At 40.9% G+C, this 6,811-nt stretch overlaps 1 pseudogene; it reads right to left on the bottom strand.

Moving 5' to 3' along the window:
- Positions 1-1,921: 1,921 nt before the first annotated feature.
- On the bottom strand, positions 1,922-3,903 carry LOC116883619 (annotated as a pseudogene).
- Positions 3,904-6,811: the final 2,908 nt, after the last annotated feature.

Here is a 6,811-nt window from a genome sequence, read left to right on the forward strand (position 1 = left end):
AGCATGGACCATGATGGGGTTTTGGGGTCTTTCTATAAGCTGTAGATTCAGCTTTGCTTTAATACACTGCAGAACCTCAGACACTGGTTTGAATGAGAAATGTCTACCCTAGGCTCAGGCATTTGAATAATTGGTCCTCATGACACTGTTTGGGGGAGGCTTAGGATGTTGGTGTTGCTAACAAACATGACACTGGAGCAGGCTTTAAGATTTCGTAGCATCCCACTTCCTCCCACCTCACCAATCTGACATTCCCCTACACTGGAGCATCAAGCCTTGACAGAACCAAGGACCTCTCTTCCCACTGATGCCTGACAAACCCATCCTCTGCTACATATGCGGATGGAGCCATAGGTTCATCCCTGTGTTCTCTTTGGATGGTTGTTTAGTCCCTGGGAGGTCTGGGGGGTCTGGTTGGTGGATATGGTATTCTTTTGTGTGTGGGTGAGTGAGGGAGCACCCTCATAGAAGCAAGGGGATAGAATAGAGGGTTTCCATAGGGGAAACTGGGAAATGGGATAACACTTAAAATATAAATAAAAAATGCAATTAACAAAAAGGAAATGGAGCTAGCACATCAGAACCTTAAAGATTAAAAAAAAAGATTCTGTAGCCTCCCATAACTTCCTGTTCCTTCTCTCTGCATCTTGCTTGAGATTGACGAAGAGAACTCTCAGCTTCCTGTTCTGCCATGCCTGCCAACCGGAGCTATGCCTCCACACTGCAATATGGACTCATACTTCTCTGGCACTGTAAGTACAAATGAACTCTATCTTCTATAAGATGCACTAGTCATGGCATTTCAACCCAGCAGCAGAAAATTCACCAGTACATTTACTTTGCATTAATAATATTCCCTTTTCTCTATGTTTCTGCAAAGTAAAGCATCACACTGTAAATTGTGGTTGATGTAGATCTGTGCTTAGGAGTTGCCCACTTACTTTCTCCACTCTCATACAGCCCAGATCCTAGTCAAAACTTTTGAGTCTTGCCACATCGATGAACTTAGTCAAGACAACCCCATACAGACAGACTTAACATGACACACTCCCCTGATTCTTTAGTTAACTTGGCAATTAGCACTAAACTTCACAGTATTAGAGAAAAAAATGAAACAAAACAAACAAAAAACAAAAACCCACCGAGGGTACTTAGATAAACTCTTGGGTTACCTATGCTTCCTTTGAACTCTGCCCTTCCTTCCTCTACCTCTAAGAACTAGATTTATCCCTACTTCTGGCTTTTGGGATTTATCATATTGCAACAAATCATCTTGGAAAAAATTGTAAAACCCTGACAAATCTGGAAGAGAAGATGTAGGTTTGTGAGATCTCCAGTTGATCCAGTAAAGCCAAATAGCAGTGTAGAACTCTTAAGTGGGTATGAGGAAGTAGAGAAACAAGTTTCTCTAGAAGAAAAAGGAGGAGGAGCAGGAGGAGGAGGAGGGGAGGAGGAGGAGGGGGACCAGGGGGAGCAGGAGGAGGAGGAGGAGAGGGAAAGAAGACACATAGAACTTGGAGAGAACAACTGTAAACTAAAAGATTTACTTCCCCAGCTGTATCATAAACAAAAGATACCCCAGGGTGGCTCATATTTGATTAACTCTTGAATCATAGTGTGTACAAGTAATGGGGGGAATGGATCCTCTTGTCTATACAGTCACAGAAAAAGACTGCTTAGGGCTTTGATCTTGTGAAGTGCTGACCCTCTTGACATAGATGGAACTGAAAGACAAAAAAATAAATAAATTAATAAAAAAACAAACAAAAACAAAAAAAAAACAGAGGCTGTCACATAATTAAGTCTGTGGGGAAAAAAAACTTTGATCCCTGTGAAATAAAGCTGTCTACTGAGAAATTTAGTGCATTATTCCCCATTATTCAAATGAAAGTTAAATGCTTATTTCTTGCAGTCTTTTTTATGATGCCAATTTAAATAGTTTTATTATTTCATGTTACTTGTTTTGGGTCCCTGTGGAACAATGCTATACCCTCTACTTTGACTTAATCGACCTCTTCAATGGTGGGGCCTGAAGAAGCACCACCAGATGGAGGAGCTCCTCCACCAGGGAAGCCACCAGGCATTCCTCCAGGCATGCCATCTGCACTCTGGTACGGCTTGGTAATGATAGGGCTGCAGACTTTCTCCAGCTCTTTCTGCTGATGCTCAAATTCCTCCTTCTCTGCAGTCTGGTTCCTTTCCAGCCAGCTGATGGTTTCATTGCACTTGTCAAGAATCTTCTGTTTGTCTTCATCATTGATCTTGCCTTGAAGCTTCTCATCTTCAACAGTAGCTTTCATGTTGAAGGTATAAGGCTCCAGTGAATTCTTGGAGGAAACCTTATCTCTCTGCTTCTCATCCTCAGCTTTGTACTTCTCAACCTCTTGGACCATGCACCCAATATCCTCCTTACTCAAGTTGCCCTTGTCATTGGTGATGGTGATCTTGTTCTTCTTTCCTGTGCTCTTATCTACAGCAGAAACATTGAGGATGCTGTTGGCATCGATGTCAAAAGTAACCTCAATCTGAGGAACCCCATGGGGTCCTGGAGGTATGCCTGTGAGCTCAAACTTCCCAAGCAGGTTGTTGTCCTTGGTCATGGTCCTTTCACCTCATACACCTGGATGAGTACACTTGGCTGGTTGTCAGAGTAGGTGGTGAAAATCTGTCTGCTTGGTGGGAATGGGGGTATTGCACTTGATTAGGATAGTCATGACTCCACCAGCAGTTTCAATCCCAAGGGAAAGTGGAGTGACATCCAAGAGCAGCAAATCCTGAACATTCTCAGACTTGTCTCCAGATAGAATGGCTGCCTGGACAGCTGTACCATAGGCAACAGCTTCATCGGGATTAATGCTCTTATTCAGTTCTTTTCCACTGAAGAAGTCTTGCAGAAGTTTCTCAATCTTGGGGATTCTGGCAGAACCACCCACCAGGACAATATTATGGATCTGTGACGTGTCTAGTTTGACATTTCGAAAGGCCTTCACTACAGGGTCCAGCATGCCATGAAACAGGACATCATTCAATTCCTCAAATTGAGCATGAGTGATGGTGTAGAAGTCAATTTCCTCATAGAGAGAATCAATCTCAATACTAGCCTGGGTGCTGGAGGAGAGGGTGCGCTTGGCCCACTCACAGGCAGTGCAGAGACGCCTGACAGCTCTCTTGTTCTCACTGATGTCCTTCTTGTGCTTTCACTTAAACTCAGCAATGAAATGGTTGACCACTCGGTTGTCAAAGTCTTCTCCACCCAAGATGTGTCTCCAGCAGTTGATTTGACTTCAAAAATTTCATCCTCAGTAGTGAGTGAGGATTGACACATCAAAAGTGCCACCTCCCAAGTCAAAGATGAGCACTTTCCTTTCAGCTCTGACCTTCTTATCTAAGCCATAAGCAATAGCAGCAGCAGCAGGCTCATTGATAATTCGATGTACACTGAGGCCAGCAATAGTTCCAGCATCATTTGTTGCCCCGCTGAGAGTCGTTGAAGTAAGCTGGCACTGTGACCACGGCATTGGTAACAGTCTTTCCAAGGTAAGCTTCTGCAATTTCCTTCATCTTTGTCAGAACCGTTGAGGACACTTCCTCTGGGTAGAAACTTTTTGTCTCGCCTTTGTATTCGACTTGGACCTTGGGCCAGCCTGCGTCATTCACCACCATGAAGGGCCAGTGCTTCATATCAGACCGACCAACAGTATCATCGAACCTACATCTGATCAGAAGTTTGGCATCAAAAACTATGTTGGTGGGGTTCATTGTAACCTGATTCTTCTCCACATCTCCAATTAATCATTCTATATTAGTGGTTATTGGCAATTATTTCTACCTTTCCATGCTGGAAGACACCCACACAGAGTAGGTGGTGCCAAGATCAATGCCAACTGCAGGTCCCTTAGACATGGTTGCTTGCATGCAGGCCGGGCTGTGCTGACGACGAGACCACACAAATACCCGAGAACTGGCTCCACATTCAATGAGCTATTGCTTGTAGTCTAATTGTCAATATTCCATAGATAAGCATCTGTGTCAGTTAGCTGTCCATCTATGACCAAATAATCTAAGAAAGGTAATTGAAATGAGAAAGATTTATTTGGGATCACAATTTCAAGGGATGGGACCCACGGTTTCTAAGAACCATTGTTTCTGAGATTGTGGTGAGAAACAACCTCATGGGAGGAGAGTATGGTGGAGCTCAGCCAATCACCTCTTCTTGAGATGGCTCAGAAGTCAGTGGGGATAAGACAATCTCTAGGGCAATGGGTATCCTTACAGGACAAGTCCCTAGTGACCTACTTTCTCAGGTACAACTACCTCCATGTGATGCCATGAAATCATGACTCCATGATGAGATTGATGCACTCAGAAGATAGAGCCCTCATGATCCCTTTCCAAAAGCTCCACTCTGAATACTGTTTATCTCTGAAAACTGCTGCATCATGGACCAAGGCATTATGGGTTTTGGGGGAACAGTTTAGATCTAAACCATCAAATTTTCCAAAAACTTTCATTTGTCTGAAACAGCATCTATAGCTAGAGAGAGTGGAATCCATAGAATTAGTCTCCCTCCCCATGTGTTTATTTTGAGCAATGACAATCATCTATTGTAATGAATCATTTGCCAATATAAGCTTTGTGTGCCAAGTCTGTTACTGTGAAAATGCCTGCAATTCTACATTGGAATGCAGAGAAGCCAATCCCACCTTACAATAAATTTACAGGAACTAGAGATGTCTCAGCACAACTGCTCTTTCAGAAGACTCAAGTTTGGTTCCCATTGCCCACCTACTACAGTGGTGTCCAATGTTTGGGGGTTTTTTTTGTTTGTTTATTTGTTTGTCTGTTTTGGTTGGTTTGTTGATTGGTTGGGGTTTTTTGGAACTCCAGCTCCAGGAGATCTGCTGCCCTCTTCTGGACTCCATGAGAATCTACACTTACATATGCAAGGACACACTCCCATGATAAACATTAAAATTTAAGAGAATCTTGAAAGATCTCACAAATCTTTAACAAATAAAAGTGTGTATTTCTCTGTGATAAGAAAACCCATTGCTCACTGTGTTTAAAATTTGTAATAAGTTTCACCATGAATCTTTTTGAAAGTAGTTTGAAATAGTAAAGGGTCTAATTTAATTAGTCACCACAAAAATTCATAATTTTCAAGCTATAAAGAAAAAGGAGGATGGGGGCTGCAGAGATGGCTCAGCGGTTAAGAGCATTGACTGCTCTTCCAGAGGTCCTAAGTTCAATTCCCACCAACCACATGGTAGCTCACAACCATCTGTAATGGGATCCAATGCCCTCTTCTGGTGTGTCTGAAGATAGCTACAGTGTACTCCTATAAATAAAATAATTCTTTTAAAAAAAGAAAAGGAAAGGAAAAGAAAAAGGAAGTTATGATCATGGGATAATCCTTTATATTAAACATTCCATGTTTCCCTATGAGTTAAGAAAAATTACAGTGTGCTTGTTTCTTCTGAGTAGAGCAATGGGAAAGAAAAGGAAATACCAAAACACTGGAAATTGTAACAGATGTGGGAATCAAGAGATCATGGGAGAGCACTGATTGAAGTGTGCACTTGGAAATGCTTTATGAAAAAACAATAGAACTAAAACCCTTCACCTTTCTAAGTTAGGATCCAATCAAAACTGTCTGGCTATGGCCCTGTGGATGGTCCCAGTCCAGCTAGTTCCATTTCAGCTCATCCAAGTTGCTACTGGAAGGTCAAAGTGTGTGCTCTGTTCAAAAAGTGTGTGCTTATGTTCTTCAAGTAGTTCTTGCCCTTGGCAGCCTTTGGTGTCCTTTGTAACTGGAGAGATAAAAGAGAAATTCTCAGTTTGGTACCCTCACCCTAAGTCTTGCACCTCTCATTTTCTCTTTCCTTTGTTCCACCTTTTTCACTTTCAAAAGCATTTCATAAATGATTACTCTATAAGCAATGTATATCATGGTGAGTATATTTTCAGCAATATGATACTATCTGGAGTCTTCCTATATGTAGTCTCCTGCAAATGCCTCAGATATATCTTAAATGATGTCCTTTATCCTTGAAATTATACAGGGCCTGTGTAAAATGCATACATAACTAGTGTTTCAGTATTCATATAACTTAGGTTTATCCTAACTTAGATACAATGTCTATGATGAATCAAATATTGCTAATAATTCTGCTGCCTTCTCCTCAGAACTGAGGTCTGACAAAATGACAAAATGAGCTGACTGATAAGTGTATTGACTCAGGGAACTAGGAAATGACCACAGCAAGTTTCAACCCATAGGTTAGAACATTAATAAATTATGGAGGTTCATGTCACTTAGAGAAGAAGGTGGTTGGCTTAGAACTCAAAAGATTTTATTTATTGTTAAAAATTTAAGAATCAATAGAAACAGCAGAATATCAACAGAAATGCTTTTTGGTAAAAATCAATAAATTTTTTCTCGTAAATGAGAGAGTAATTGACCCAAATAGGATTCTGTCTTTTATAGATTGGAAAGCGGTGGACCTGACGTTAACAACCAATAAATTATAAGGGACTACATGACAAAAGCTATAAATTCCTCACCCATGACTAGCATAAGATTCAGACAAAAATGAATGAGAGGATTTATTTCTGAGTCCTTTATTCTGTTCTGTTTTTGTGCACCATGGATTTTTTATAATATTGCTCTAAAATATGATTTGAGGACTAGTATTATTATACTTACAGCATTGCAAATTGTGTTAAGGATTCTCTTGACTATTTATGGTCTGTAATACATGTACATACGTTTCAGAATTACATTTTCTATCTTTGTGATGAATATTTTTGT

This window comes from Rattus rattus, chromosome 14 (genome assembly GCF_011064425.1).
Source record: "Rattus rattus isolate New Zealand chromosome 14, Rrattus_CSIRO_v1, whole genome shotgun sequence".
NCBI classification, from domain to species: domain Eukaryota; kingdom Metazoa; phylum Chordata; class Mammalia; order Rodentia; family Muridae; genus Rattus; species Rattus rattus.